This window comes from Sphaerodactylus townsendi, linkage group LG16, assembly GCF_021028975.2.
Source record: "Sphaerodactylus townsendi isolate TG3544 linkage group LG16, MPM_Stown_v2.3, whole genome shotgun sequence".
In the NCBI taxonomy this organism is placed as follows: Eukaryota; Metazoa; Chordata; class Lepidosauria; order Squamata; family Sphaerodactylidae; genus Sphaerodactylus; species Sphaerodactylus townsendi.
The window spans coordinates 30,521,243-30,537,349 of record NC_059440.1 but is presented as its reverse complement, the minus strand read 5'-3'; the positions used below and the strand labels follow the sequence as shown (position 1 = coordinate 30,537,349).

At 47.9% G+C, this 16,107-nt stretch overlaps 1 long non-coding RNA gene across 1 annotated transcript; it reads right to left on the bottom strand.

Annotated features, from left to right (window-relative positions):
• Positions 1-4,775: 4,775 nt before the first annotated feature.
• LOC125445489 lies at positions 4,776-6,342 on the bottom strand. The gene is made up of 3 exons (XR_007246311.1): positions 6,267-6,342; positions 5,929-6,036; positions 4,776-5,148 (listed from the first exon to the last, which is right to left on the bottom strand). It is a non-coding gene; the product is annotated as an uncharacterized LOC125445489 (long non-coding RNA).
• Between the last annotated feature and the right edge of the window lie 9,765 nt (positions 6,343-16,107).

Below are 16,107 nucleotides of genomic sequence, written 5' to 3'. Positions count from 1 at the left end.
AACGTGTGATTGGTGTTTGGAATATGCTGCCACAGGAGGTGGTGATGGCCACTAACCTGGATAGCTTTAAAAGGGGCTTGGACAGATCTATGGAGGAGAAGTCCATCTATGGCTCCCAATCTTGATCCTCCTTGATCTGAGGTTGCAAATGCCTTAACAGACCAGGTGCTCGGGAGCAGCAGCAGCAGCAGCAGGCCATTGCTTTCACCTTTTGCATGTGAGCTCCCAAAGGCACCTGGTGGGCCACTGCGAGTGGCAGAGAGCTGGACTAGATGGACTCTGGTCTGATCCAGCAGGCTCCTTCTTATGTTCTTAAGGCCCTTGCTTTCATCTCCTGCATGTTTGAGGCTCCCCAAAGAAAGGAGGCACCCTGGTGGGCCACTGCGAAAGTGGCAGAGAGCTGGACTAGGATGGACTCCTAGTCTGATCCAGCAGAAGCTCCCTTCTTATGTTCTTAAGGCCACTTGCCTTTCATCTCTCCTGCATGTGAGCTCCCAAAGGCACCTGGTGGAGGCCACTGCAGTGGCATGAGAAGAGCTGGACTAGATGGACTCCTGGTCTGATCCAGCAGAGGCTCCCTTCTTATGTTCTTAAGGCCCTTGCTTTCATCTCCTGCATGTGAGCTCCCCTAAAAGGCACCCTGGTGGAGCCACTGCGAGGTGGCAGAGAGCTGGACTAGATGGACTCTAGTCCTGATCCAGCCCAGGCCTCCTTCTCTTATGTTCTTAAGGCCCTTTGCTTTCATCTCCCCTGCCATGTGAGGCTCCCAAAGGCACCTGGTGGAGCCACTGGGCAGTGGCAGGCAGAAGAGCTGGACTAGATGAGGACTCCTGAAGGGTCTGATCCAGCAGGCTAGTTCTTATGTTCTTAAGGCCACTTGCTTTCATCTCCTGCACGTGGAAGGCTCTCCAAAGTTGCACCCTGGTGGGCCACTGCAGTGGCAGAGAGCTGGACTAGATGGACTCTGGTCTGAGTCCAGCAGGCTCCTTCTTGCCCACGTTCTTAAGGCCCCTTGCCTTTCATCTCCCTGGATGCTTGAGGCTCCCAAAGGCACCCTGGTGGAGCCACTGCGAAGGTGGCAAGAGAGAGCTGGACTAGATGGACTCTTGGTCTGATCCCAGCAGGCTAGGTTCTTATGTTCTTAAGGCCCTTGCTTTCATCTCTCCTGCATGCTTGCCAGGCTCCCAAAGAGGCACCTGGTGGAGCCACCATGCGAGTGGCCGAGAGCTGGACTAGATGGACTCTGGTCTGATCCCAGCAGGCTCCCTTTCTTAGCACGTTCTTAAGGCCCTTGCTTTCATCTCCTGCATGGGGAGCTCCCAAAGAGGCACCCTGGTGGAGCCACTGCAGCTGAAAGTGGCAAGGAGAGCTGGACTAGATGGACTTCCCTGGATGCTGATCCAGCAGGCTCCTTCTTATGTTGCTTAAGGCCCTTGCTTTCATGTCTCTCCCTGCATGCTTAGCTGAGCTCCTAAAAAAAAAGGAGTTGGGCACCTGGTGGGCCACTGCAGTGGCAGAAGAGCTGGACTAGATGGACTCTAGTCTGATCCAGCAGAGGCTCCTTCTTATGTTCTTAAAGGCCCCTTGCTTTCATCTCCTGCATGTGAGGCTCCCCAAAGGAGCACCTGGTGGAGCCACTGCGAGGTGGCAGAGAGCTGTGGACTAGATGGACTCTGGTCTGAGTCCAGCAAGGCTAGTTCTTATGTTCTTAAGGCCCCTTGCTTTCATCTCCTGCATGTGAGCTCCCCAAAGGGCACTCTTGGTGGAGCCACTGCAGAGTGGCAGAAGAGCTGGGACTAGATGATGGGACTCTGGTCTGCAATCCCAGCAGGCTCCCTTCTTACGTTCTTAAGGCCCCTTTTGCTTTCCATCTCCTGCATGTGGCCCAGGCTCCCAAAGGAGGCATTCCTGGTGGGGCTGCCACTGCAGTGGCAGAAGAAGCTGGACTAGATGGGACACTGGTCTGATCCAAGCAGGCTAGTTCTTATGTTCTTAAGGCCCTTTGCTTTCATCTCTCCCTGCATGTGAGCTCCCAAAGGCACTCTGGTGGGCCACTGCAGAGTGGCAGAGAGAGCGGGACTAGATGGACTCTGGTCTGATCCAGCAGGCTCCTTCTTATGTTCTTAAGGCCCTTGCTTTCACATCCTGCATGTGAGGCTCCCCAAAAGGCACCCTGGTGGAGCCACCATGCGAGTGGCAGAGAGCTGGACTAGAGCTGGACTCCTGGTCTGATCCAGCGGAGGCTCCTTCTTATGTTCTTAAGGCCCTTGCTTTCATCTCCTGCAGGTGAGCTCCCAAAAGGCACCCTGGTGGAGCCACTGCAAGTGGCAGAGGAGGCGCTGGGACTAGATGGGACTCTAGTCACAGTCCAGCAGGCTCCTTCTTATGGTCTTAAGGCCCTTGCTTTCATCTCCTGCACGTGAGCTCCCAAAGGCACCTGGTGGGCCACTGCGCAGTGGCATGAGAGCCTGGACTAAGATGGACTCTGGTCTGATCCAGCAGGCTCCCTTCTTATGTTCTTAAAGGCCCTTGCTTTCATCTCCCTGCATGTGAGCTCCCAAAGGCACCCTGGTGGGCCACTGCGCAGTGGCAGTGAAGAGCTGGGACTAGATGGACTTCTGGTCTGATCCAGACAGGGCTCCTTCTTATGTTCTTAAGGCCCTTGCTTTCATCTCCTGCATGTGTGAGCTCCCCAAAGGCACCCTGGTGGAGCCACTGCGAGTGGCAGAGAGCTGGACTAGATGGACTCTAGTCTGATCCAGCAGGCTCCTTCTTATGTTCTTAAGGCCCTTGCTTTCATCTCCTGCACGTGAGCTCCCAAAGGCACCTGGTGGGCCACTGCGAGTGGCAGAGAGCTGGACTAGATGGACTCTGGTCTGATCCAGCAGGCTCCTTCTTATGTTCTTAAGGCCCTTGCTTTCATCTCCTGCACGTGAGCTCCCAAAGGCACCTGGTGGGCCACTGCGAGTGGCAGAGAGCTGGACTAGATGGACTCTGGTCTGATCCAGCAGGCTCCTTCTTATGTTCTTAAGGCCCTTGCTTTCATCTCCTGCATGTGAGCTCCCAAAGAGGCACCCTGGTGAGGCCACTGCAGTAGCAGGCAGAGAGCTGGACTAAGATGGACTCTGGTCTGATCCAGCAGGCTCCTTCTTATGTTCTTAGAGCCCATGCTTGACTCTCCTGCATGTGAGCTCCCAAAGGCACCTGGTGGGCCACTGCGAGTGGCAGAGAGCTGGACTAGATGGACTCTGGTCTGATCCAGCAGGCTCCTTCTTATGTTCTTAAGGCCCTTGCTTTCATCTCCTGCATGTGAGCTCCCAAAGGCACCTGGTGGGCCACTGCGAGTGGCAGAGAGCTGGACTAGATGGACTCTGGTCTGATCCAGCAGGCTCCTTCTTATGTTCTTAAGGCCCTTGCTTTCATCTCCTGCATGCTTGAGGCTCCCAAAGAGGCACCCTGGTGGGCCACTGCGAGGTGGCAGAGAGCTGGACCTAGGGATGGACTCCTAGTCTGGATCCAGCAAAGAGCTCAGCCTTCTTATGTTCTTAAGGCCCTTAAGCTTTTCATCTTCCTGCACGTGGAAGCTCCCAAAGGCACCTGGTGGGCCACTGCGAGTGGCAGAAGAGCTGGACTAGATGGACTCCTGGTCTGATCTCAGCAGGCTCCCTTCTTATGTTCTTAAGGCCCTTGCTTTCATCTCTCCCTGCATGCTTGAGCTCCCAAAAGGCACCCTGGTGTGGGCCACTGCGAGTGGCAGAGAGCTGGACTAGATGGACTCTGAGTCTTGATCCCAGCAGGCTCCTTCTTATGTTCTTAAAGGCCCTTTGCTTTCATCCTCCTGCCACGTGAGCTCCCAAAGAAAGGCACCCTGGGTGGGCCACCATGCAGTGGCAGAGAGCTGGACTAGATGGACTCTGGTCTGATCCAGCAGGCTCCTTCTTATGTTCTTAAGGCCCTTGCGTTCTTAAGGCCCTTGCTTTCATCTCCTGCACGTGAGCTCCCAAAGGCACCCTGGTGGAGCCACCATGCAAGTGGCAGAAGAAGCTGGACTAGATGGACTCTGGTCTGATCCAGCCAGGCTCCTTCTTATGTTCTTAAGGACTCCCTTTGCTTTCATCTCCTTAACGTGAGGCTCCCCAAAGGGCACTCTGGTGGAAGGGCCACTGCGTAGTGGCAGAGAGCTTCTTGGACTAAGATGGACTCTGGTCTGATCCAGCAGAGCTCCCTTCTTATGTTCTTAAAGGCCCTTGCTTTCATCTCTCCTTGCATGTGAGCTCCCAAAGGGCACCTGGTGGGCCATCACTGCAAAGTGGCAGAAAGCTGGACTAGATGGACTCTGGTCTGATCCAGCAGGCTCTCCCTTCTTATGAAATTCTTAAGGCCCTTGCTTTCATCTCCTTAGCACGTGAGCTCCCCAAAGGCACCTGAGGTGGGCCCTCCTGCAGTGGCAGAGAGAAACTGGGACTAGATGGACTCTGGTCTGATCCAGCAGGCTCCTTCTTATGTTCTTAAGGCCCTTGCTTTCATCTCCTGCATGTGAGCTCCCAAAGGCACCTGGTGGGCCACTGCGAGTGGCAGAGAGCTGGACTAGATGGACTCTGGTCTGATCCAGCAGGCTCCTTCTTATGTTCTTAAGGCCCTTGCTTTCATCTCCTGCACGTGAGCTCCCAAAGGCACCTGGTGGGCCACTGCGAGTGGCAGAGAGCTGGACTAGATGGACTCTGGTCTGATCCAGCAGGCTAGTTCTCATGTTCTTATGAATGAGCCTACTTTGTGAGTATGAGTGTGATCATGTGATTGGTAGCCCCCCATTCAGAAAAAGAAGGAACAGGTTTGGAAAATCAGTTAAACTCTATTTACTAATTCAACAATTACTCAAAATAGCGACCCCAAAACCTGCAAAACTCCCCCAAAATCCCTCCACCTGACCATCACAGAATGAACCCAACCAAAATTTACAAAAATAACTGTGCTGGTGGGATCACATTAGAGGTGCAACCATAGCGGTATGCCGTTCCGTCTGCAGTGTCGGATGCTTCCTCAACAGCTGCAAAATATTATCGATTTGCTGTTCAATCTTTGTTACCCGCTGATCTATCTTTAAAATCTGCTGCTTGTCCTTTGCCCTCTGCCGCTCCACTTTGACGACTGGAAGGGAAGAGGGGTTGCTTCAAACAAAGTAACAATCAAACAGATGAACACAGCTATCATTGCTTTTACATTGGTTGTGAACGGATGTGACACGTTGAAAGGCCTTGGAGGGGGCTGCCAGGAGATGCATCATTAACAGACCTCATGCAGCTGTGTGCCTGGTCACAGCCTGCTTGCACCTGCAGCAGAGGCATAGTTCAAAGGGGCGGGCGGGGGGGGGGGTATGCAGCCAAAATTTCTGGTTTGTTTTTTGTATTTTTTAGTGTTTTCAGTTTTTGGCCTGCAGGTGGTGCAATTGTTAGGCTAGCTGCTAGCAGCACCAAACTTTCAGGGAGTTTTAGGGGACTCTCCTGATGATACCACCCAAGTTAGGTGAGGTTTGGTTCAGGGAGTCCAAAATTATGGACTCCCAAAGGGAGTGTCCCCATCCCGGATTGTTTCCAATGGGAGCTAATAGGAGATGGGGGCTACACCTTTGAGAGCCCATAACTTTGGACCTCCTGAACCAAACTTCACCAAACTTGGGTGGAATCATCAGGAGAGTCTCCTAAAGATACCCTGAAAATTTGTTCTTATTTAAGTTTTTTGTTCTAATTTAAGTGTTAATGGTATGAAATAATAAACTACCTTTTGGTATTTTTTTAATACTGAAAACGGTCATTAGGACAGCAAACCCGTCGTTAAATGATTTGAATCCCACCACTGGAAGTTCAGAACCGGTTGTTAAATTATTTGAATTCTTCCAACTCTCCCACCCACACAAAGACAAGCACTTACGACGGTGGATGACCATTTGGCTCAATGGGGTTATGGCACGGGGGGTTCCACTTCTACGGGGAGTTCCACTTTTACGTGGTGTGGACACTGCAGGGATGGCTATCTCTCCTGAGGGTGCTGCGAAGAACAGAAAACTGTATTATGATCAGGTGGCAATCAGGTGAGTGGCCACGCTCTCCATAGTTTCAGTAACAAATGACATGACAAATGCATGAGTGAACACACCAACCCCTTCATCCCCATACCTATCACTCACACACACCCACCAACCCCTTCTTCCCCATACCTATCACTCACACACACCCACGCATGGTCTCAGCCCCCAGGCATCCACTCACCTTCTTCTGGTTTGGATTGCCACTCCTGTGGTTGCTCCTCTAATTCTTGCTGCAGTTCTCTGCGAAATGCAGACCCTGCAAAGAAGGGCAAGGGGAGGGAAAAAAGGATAATAAATGAGTGAAAGCATGTGCTGGACAATTGGGCTCCGGGGGCACATTTTAAACACAGGCCACTCCAAGACACCACTGCACAGAGCAGAGCTTTCCTCCTGTGCCACCAGCCTCTTGCTCAGCCTCCACTGGGCGCTGCTCCGGCCCAAGACGATCCATCTCCTCTTCCAGGATCCCTTCCTTCACTCATTCCCCAGGGAGCCAGGATGCTGGTGAGCAGGATCCCCGCCCGCTTTGCTCCCCTGGAGGCGCACGAGGCTCCTGCCGCTTGCTTGCTTTTAACAGGGATCTTGCAGCTTTGGCGAGCCATAACCAGTGCACACCTGGGGGCTGGGAGGGAGAGAAGGAGGCAGGGGGGCACTTGGGGGAGTTTAGGGTCAGGGAGAGGAGAGAGATGCAGAAATCGGGATTCGGATGTGGGAATGGGAAGTGCCAGTTTGAGAACAGGTTCTGTGTGGAATGGTTGGCCAAAGGCTGGGCCACGCCCCCTCCTTGGCTGAAGGCAGCCACGAGTTTAGGGTAGCAATTGCAAAAGTTCAAGCTTGAGAAGCTCTGATTGGCCCGATATAGCGGCTGGGGCAACTGGCTGATTGTTCCTGAATGAAAACTGCCCCGTTGCTCAGGAGGGAAGAGCCATGCAATGTTTCCCCACCACGGGCTGCGCTTATAATGGGCAAAATGCAGCCAGAGGTGAAAGCAAGTGGTGGTGGTGGAGCCTCGTGGCTAGAGATGTGGGTATACTCAGAAGTAAATCCCACTGAGTTCCGTAAAAATCTCTTTCATTGCCAAGTGCTGATAGAGAGGCTTGCACGAGAGTCCTGCACACTGTATTGTTGAAGGCTTTCACGGTCGGAATCACTGGGGTGCTGTGTGGTTTCCGGGCTGTATAGCCGTGTTCTAGCAGCATTCTCTCCTGACATTTCACCTGCATCTGTGGCTGGCATCTTCAGAGGATCTGATAGGATCTGATACATAGGAACCACCTAATGCAGCGCTCAGACACGAATCAAAGAACACGAAAGGCACTGCAGACTATTTCAGCCAGAAAAATCAGCAATAGCAGAACACATAATTTATTTGGTCATGATGGGGGAGGGCAGCTGTGCGTGGGGGGGCGGAAAACTCAGATTTTGCCCCGGACTCCATTTTCCCTAGCTACGCCTCTGCTTAGATTACTCCTTGGCTATTGGTGACCCAGTATTCAATTAAGTCAATTAAACTCACCCCATCACCAATAATGTATATGTGTTAGGAATAATTGCAGGTCAAAATGTTTCCGCCAGGAAAATAAACAAAATATTTTCCTGAAGTCAGGTTGCCTGGCTACACTGGCTCCATGCCCGGACGCAGAGACTTGTGTGGTTCAGAAGCCTCCATAAGGTTCACAGAGAATGCATATGTATGTTTGTGCCAATGCTATACGGTTTCCCTCTTGTTTATGCCTTTCTAGGATGTAATAAAAGCTCCTTTTAAGTTGAATTTATGATGTGCCTGCAGTTTAGGATGTTAGTTTAGTTAGGTTCTTCAGTTAGTTTAAGGTTTTGTTATTGTTAGATTTAAGAAAGCCATGCCAATAAGTATCTGTAAAGCCTTGCCCATAAGTATAAGTACATGCTTATCCTTTAAGCCTACGCTAAGCTTTAAGTTTAGAAATATTATTTTTGACATTTGTGTCTGATGGCCAAAGCAGTGGCCAGAAAGGTTGATATTAAGGGACAAGGAAGTTAGTCCTGGAATTCAGTTTGGACCAACACCCAGGTAATCCCATCTTCACCAACAAAAGGGCCTTTTGACTAACAAAGGATGTCACCCTGTTTTGCTATTGGACTGTTTGAAGTTTCACTCTCAGGATCCAGAAGCTCATTGGACTGTTCACATCCTTACTTTCAGGATCCAAGAATTCCTTGGATCATTTAAATTTGTCTCTGTCTAACACTCCCAAGGAACCACCTCAGGCAAGAAGGTGCAAGCTTTTCTTCTGGGATTTGATCTCATCAGCATGTGCAAAGGGATTGTTTTCTCCCTTTGGCGTTCTAGGATATTTTCTCTGTATTAGATGGAAGGAGACCGCCCCCTTCCTGGTTTTTGCACTATGGGGGTGGGACTGCCCTACACCCCCTTTCTGGGTTACTGGGGAAATGTATAAAAAGGGCTGTGTTTCATTCTGTGGTGGGCAGTCTGGCCTGGAAAGAGCTTGAAATCACAATAAAGAACCTCTGCTCTGAAGGCAGCCTGCCTCTGCATCCACTCATTGCTGCCAAAGCTGAAATCACTCTGAAATCACTATCGCTCATTGCTGCCAAAGCTGAAATCACTCTGAAATCACTTTCTAGTTACCCCTGGCAGTGGGTAACAAAAACTTATGCTTCATATTAACACAGTATCAGAAGGAACTACAAGAGTTAAGTGGCTTTCTGGATACCTGATACATTCATAAAGCAAATATAGGCAACAGAAGCTAACAGTGTCTTTAAATCTTGGCGAGGGGGCTAGTTCTTAGCTCCTTTCTCAAAGAGCGGTCCGTAGTTTTGTATCTGGGCTACAGGCCCTTGTATCCCTTATATAACTGTGAATTTTGCTCAGAGCAGAGTGGTCCCAAGTTTTACACCTGGGCTACAGGCCCATCTATTCCCTATGGAGGCGTGGCACAGAGAGAAGTATCAGCAGAGTATAAAGCGGAGTCACTCTGGTAAGATGAGAAGATTTAGTCTTCTTGCACTCGCTGCAATCTTCTACCACACTTGGAAAAGAATACTCTCCTTGCAAGATGTTCTTTCCATAGGAAAGCTTTTACTTTAGCAGTTGCAAGGTTACACAAGTCTATCTATACAAGACTATCAAACTATACAGAACACTTTAGCTACAACAAAGTTCAACATATACAGAACTTAACTCAGACTCAACTCGATCTCAGCATATACAAATCCATACATCTGGGATACTTTTCCCCGCCCATGCAACAACCTCTCATTAGAATTAAAGTTGAATTAGTCATATAAGTTCATTATATGATTAATGAACTGAAATTTAAAAATAACTTTATATTAGTGGTATAAAGATGATGATGAACCTTTTTTTTCTCTGACTCACTAACTTGTTGTAGAAACCTAGAATAGATTGAATAAGTAAGACAGAGGCTGCAATAATCATATAAGAGAATGTGAAAATGTAGTTAGCTTCTTGAAAAGCAAGAGAGATCCAAGGTTGAAGGAGAAGTCAGTAAACCGCCCCACCTTCTTTCGACTATCTTATCTTTATACCTCTTTCTAGAAACCTACCTTCCTTCCCTCCCCCCTTCTCTCTCTACCAGCAACTAAAGCGGTTTAGAAAATAAGTTAAAGAAATTGATTTAACATATGCACTGTTCTTGTAAACAATTGCTGGAATATGATATAATGAGTTATTATTAATCGTTAATGTGATTATTTACTACCTTTTGACTCATTTTCCTCTCTCCTTTTTTGTAACTTCTTTTAAAAGTTTTTCAATAAAGTAAAAAAAAAAGAAGAATTACAGTTGAATTCACCAATCATGTTAAAGGTTAATCTTTGCTACATTTTGCCCCCAGGCTGACTGTCTCTGTTCTTGGGTTGGGCAAACCTTCTGCTAACTTGAAATGACCTATCTTGTGAACTTTTCACTGTTTTTTATATATCATGACAAGAAGGGCGTTAACACTGTGTGCCTCTGTGGCCGGCACCTGAGGTTTCCTTACAGAGCAGACCTACCCCTTCTCTTGAATCCCGGATGCAAGCGCACCCATGCCATATTTCTCTCATGAAATGATCTCCACCAGCCAAAAGAAATTCTCTTCTTGAAGCCTAGAAGAAAAATATCTCAATGTTGGTGTATAATGTAGACTCCAGGTATGTTGTGCCTTGTGGGCAGGACAAAGGGGATTAGTGCCTTCTTTCTTTTGCCCTAAATGGAAGAGTCCATTGCTTGTTGGGGGTGATTTTTTTATTGAAGTGTGGAGATCCACTACAATACTGTCTATTTTGTTTGTTAACCTGTGGGCTTAGTTCTATTGATCTTCAAGATAGTTTAATTTTACCCTGTAGAACCCTTTTCCCTTGTTAAAACATACTCATGGCTCCAGCAAGCACAGCTCCACAGAAAAGACACGAGAGGGTTCATTTTTAAGTCAGAGCGACCTAATGGTGATGGCATATCTTTACAGGAATTCAGGCCTTCACAGGGCCTTTTTAATTTCCCCTTTTGTCTTCTGAAATCTGAGTTGCTCTTCAGTTTTTGCACCAGTCAGAACAAATAGCAGTAGCTTTTGCAGTTTAAGCAGGAGATTTGTGGAATAATTTCAGGCAACTGAGTTAGTTAGCTCGTACTCACACAGGGGAAAAACAGTATACTGATCACATCTTCCTGTGACATGCTTCTGAAGATGTGAGCCATAGATTTGGGCAAAATGTTAGGAGCTAAAACTACCAGACCACAGCCACAGTGCCCAGAAAACCCACAACAGCCAGGTGCATGGATAATAAGGGGCTCTTTTTTGAGATGCTTAGATTGTCTCTCTCATAAACAAATGTACTGGAAGAAGAAAAGGCAAATAAACATTCACTGTGTTGAGTTACTCCTGCAGAGTTCCTGGCATTTTATCATGCCACCTCAGAAGGCAAGTGCTGCATCATGCAGGGGCGTAATGAGGCAAACTGGAGCCCAGGGACAAAACCTGAGTTTGGCCCCCCCATATGGGTGGCCACCCTCCCCCACCATGACCAAACAATGATTTTTTTGCACCAGCTCACAAAACACCTCTCACCCTCACCAAAACATACATGGCTCTCTCCCCATCAACTCTCTTTCCTAATTTTGTCCTCACACCAACCCTATGAGGTAAGTTGTTAGCAGTGGTGGGATCCAAAAATTTTAGTAACAGGTTCCCTCACCAGCCCCCCCTCAGCAAAGGGGGCAGAGGCGTACCTAGGCAAACCTTAGCCCTGGCCAAAACCTGAGTTGGATGCCCTTCCATGGGCAGCCACCCCACCACGACCCCCCCAATTTTTTTTGAACCAGGTCATTTCTAAATCATCACATTATAGAAAATGCCCCAACTCACAAATCTGAACCCAGCAATGGTGAAACACACAGGTTCTTTGATAGAGACTGGTGAGATAAAAGGTACGAAAGGCTGAGATTCAATGAATTGCAGTACCTGAAAGGGATTAACCCAGTTCAGGGAGTTACATTATTAGTCGCAATTGCTATATGGAACCTTCACGTTCAGAGGCAGCATGCCTCTCGGGGAGGCAAGGGCGTGGAGACGGAAAAGCGGACCTAATTAGTAACCCCCTCTCGGCACACACAAATAATTAGTAACCCACTCTCGGGAACTGGTGAGAACCTGCTGGATCCCACCTCTGGTTGTTAGCCTGAGAAACAGCTGCAAGCCAGTGTAAGTGGGTATTAAGCATGTAAATCTCTCACAAATCACCCCCAGCAAAACAATGACCAAACAAATGTCAGCATCATCTCTCACAAAACATCTCCAGTGGAATTCACCCCCAAACAGCATCACTTATCGAGCGCTGTAGGGAGTCGTTAGGGATAGAGGCTGTGGTCTGGTGGATCTTGTTCCTAACATTTCGCCTGCATCTGTGGCTGGCATCTTCAGAGGTGTATCACAGAGGGAAGTCTGTTACACAATGTGTCCTCTGAAGATGCCAGATGCCCGAAGCAGGTGAAACATTAGGAACAAGATCCACCAGACCACGACCACACAGCCCGGACAACCCACCATAACCAGTTGAATCTGGCCGTGAAAGCCTTCGACAATACATTGAACACGTCTACAGGGAGGAAATGTTCCAACAGACCCGGAAAATCTTGTTCTGAATTCCTAAGAGTAACATTAAGCCAGCTGCACTTTCATCTGAAATATGTTGAAAGCCTAGAAGGTAAGAAACTCATCCATGAAACTAAGAAGGCACTCCAGATTATCTAAGAAGCCCAATTCAGAACTATTCCATTCAGAAAATTATATCTCTACAAAATGATTTGGTGCTTTTAATCATTTAGTCCATCTTAGCTCCTTCCTGGCCACATATATTCATTATAAAATAATTTTATGCCACTTTTCGAGACAAAAGGTGCCTGAGGCAGCTAGAAAACCAATTCAAAACAACACCCTCAATAATAATAATTTAAAGCAATGTTGTAGAATGAAACCAGTTCAAGTCCACTGAAGATTTTCTCAACATTAATTTAAATTTAAAACTAACTTCCAATCAGCAGCCAACAGAATTCCAATCAGAAGTAATGTGGTCCTGCTTTTACAACACCAAAACCCAGAGACTTCCACTGGGGCCTAAGTTTACTTATATCAAAAGGAAGCACTCTGAACAACACTAAAGCAACCCAGGAACACCCTGCTACAAGATGTGGCCCCTGACATGGCTGTCAAAGAAGGGGGGGGGGCGTTGATGAAAATACGAAGGGGGTGGGGCGGGGAGAGATGCAGCACAGTCCTGCCTCCAACAGTTGAATTTTTTAACAGGATATGTTGGGGATCAGTGGCAAACAGACTACGGAGGAGGAAGATTAACTCCCCCAGTGGAAGTCTAGAACCAGGGGGCATACTTTGAAAATGCTGGGGGGAAGAATTAGGACTAATAAAAGGAAACACTTCTTCACGCAACGTGTGATTGGTGTTTGGAAAATCCTGCCACAGGAGGTGGTGATAGCCACGAACCTGGATAGCTTTAAAAGGGGCTTGGACAGATTTATGGAGGAGAAGTCAATCTATGGCTACCAATCTTGATCCTCCTTGATCTGAGATTGCAAATGCCTTAGCAGACCAGGTGCTCAGGAGCAGCAGCAGCAGAAGGCCATTGCTTTCACATCCTGCATGTGAGCTCCCAAAGGCAACTGGTGGGCCACTGCGAGTAGCAGAGAGCTGGACTAGATGGACTCTGGTCTGATCCAGCAGGCTTGTTCTTATGTTCTTAGGATCTATGCAAGCAACAGGGAGAGACACAGCAAAATGCTGATCAAAATTTCAGTTAGGAAGGCAGAGGACCACTACGAGGTCCTTAGTCTTCTGATTAAACAGCAGAAATGTTGCTGCAACAGGATTTTCCCTAAGGAGCAAAAGCTGAACCTGCAAAACAGGAAGGACTTTGGCTGGGTGAGAAGGAAATGGAGAGTCAAACTACAGGAAGCCCAATCTCCTGGTACTACATAGGCCAGTGATGGCGAACCTATGGCACGGGTGCCAGAGGTGGCACTCAGAGCCCTCTCTGTGGGCACGCACAAACAGTTGCCCCCCCCCCCCACATCTAGGCTGGCCTGGGCCACTGGGCTCGATTATTAGCATTAAACCTAAGATCTAGTTTGGGGGAAGCAGTGTAGGTAACCCTGTTAAGCGCTGTTAAACCCCACTGATTTTCATGCGAAGAACTAAAGCGCAATCCTTTACCTGGGAGTAAGCTCGGTTGCTGGTAATGGGACTTGTTTCTGAGCAAACCCTCCTAGGGTCTTGATTTACCCGTGGGAAGAGTTGCACGGTTGCTTCAAAGCAAAGCCACCGACTACTACCAAGCTTACTCCCGAGTAACACACACCTGGGAGCCAACCGTTTTTTCTAAACTAAAACTTCAGTATTCAGGTTAAATTGCTGTGTTGGCACTTTGTGATAAATAAGTGGGTTTTGGGTTGCAATTTGGGCACTCGGTCTCGAAAAGGTTTGCCATCACTGACATAGGCAATCGATTATATCTACATCCAATTACACAGTAACTGACTTATTGCATTCATGCGTATTGTAGGATGGCAAAAAATGCTCTGCCTGCCCCCTCCCATTATTGTAGGGTTCCTGAGTCCGACAGGGTTCTTGAGCTTTTTAACAACAGTATGATTGTGGGTTGCCATAAGTCTCTTGCAACTTGATAGCACTTTTCACTTCTGTATAATAAATAATAGTTCACCTTTCTCATTGAAACTCAAGGTGGACGACACAGTGTGGTTCTGTGCAATCAATACAGTAAGACATCTGATAGGTTAAGCAGAAATCTGCAGAAATCTGAAATCAGAGCATATGTATTAAACATAAGGTGTTAAAAAAGCCAAACACTGTAGATAACAATAGAGTGAAAGCAAGATACTGTGCGGTGCTGGATCAGACCAGAGTCCATCAGCTGGATCAGACCAGAGTCCATCTAGTCCAGCTCTCTGCTACTCGCAGTGGCCCACCAGGTGCCTTTGGGAGCTCACATGCAGGAGGTGAAAGCAAGGGCCTTCTGCGGCTGCTGCTGCTCCCGATCACCTGGACTGTTAAGGCATTTCTCAGATCAACCACTGGAAGTTCAGAACCAGCTGTTAAATTATTTGAATCCTATCACTGCTCCCACCCACACAAAGACAAGCACTTACTACGGCGCCTTCGGGATCTCCTGCCATGGGGGGTTGCCTTTCCCCCAACCGCAGCACTGTGTGGCTCTTCCGAGGGGCCTGCCAAGGACGGAAAACAGTATTACGATCTGGCAATCCCCCTTATGTACCTATGTACATATCACTCACACACACATCCCCCACGCATGGTGGGCTCAGCCTCCAGGCACCCACTCACCTGCCTCGGCCTCGGCCTCCTGCCCTTGATGTTCAGAAGCTACAAAGGGAAAGAAAAGTAAAAAAGGCATCTTCAGAGGTGTATCACAGAAGGAAGTCTGTAACACTGTTACAAGTCTGTTAGAGCTGTTTGTCTAGATTAGATCTGCATGTGGGGATTTTCAGTCCCCTTCCATCCTTTCTCTTCCCCCCTGCTTTCCCTCGTTCTGCAAACTATTCTCCCTCTTCAATTCTTTCTATCTTTCTTTTATTAACCACGTTTCCTCTCCCTTTGTGTACTTTCCACTCCTTTCCATGTTACCCCAATTAGAGGGAACAGGCTAAGTTACCCAGTTCTTGTTTAGAGAATCAAAGAAACTGACAAAGACAAAGGATCTTAAGAAGTTAGTAAGTTTGGGTGCTGTGTGGTTTCTGGGCTGTATGGCCGTGTTCTAGCAGCATTCTCTCCTGACGTTTCGCCTGCATCTGTGGCTGGCATCTTCACTTAGTAAGTTTATTAAAGAAACAGGTTGCAGTAGCATCCCAGGAGGAAAGACTCAACTTTGGCTTTGGGACTGTCCCTTTTTATAGACAAATTTCACATGGTAAGTCATTAAATTCCTATACATCACAGAATTCTTGACACCTTGGAATAACATACAAAGTCGCCAGACAGACAGACACATGCATATCACTGTGTGGAATTCTTGACAGGTTAAAGATTCCTTGTTCATCGGCACTTGGACTTTTCCACTTCGTTAGGCTTCTGCTCTTTGCACGCTTGCACATAATGACAGAACAAAGAAGCTAAGAAGAAATATTGTGAAGCCCAAAACAAAATGCAACTTTCATCTTCTCCTCAATGCTAATGATCCAACATATACCTCTAAGCTACCTTCCTCCTACGGGGCCTGCCTGATCAACATTCAGCTTAGATATCCATGCTGCTTGACAACTCCTCATTCAGCTCAAATTGAGAATCAGAACTTTTCTTGTTTCTAAAAGTGAGCAGCTACAAGTGACTAATAAAAGTAAGCAATTAATATAAAATGGAAAGATTGGTAAATGCAAGTTGAGATAGGTAATCAATGAATGTGTGCTTTCTGGGATGCTTCCGTTCCAGAAGCAATCTTGTAGTGACTTCCTGCATGAAGAGGGGGAGTCGGCA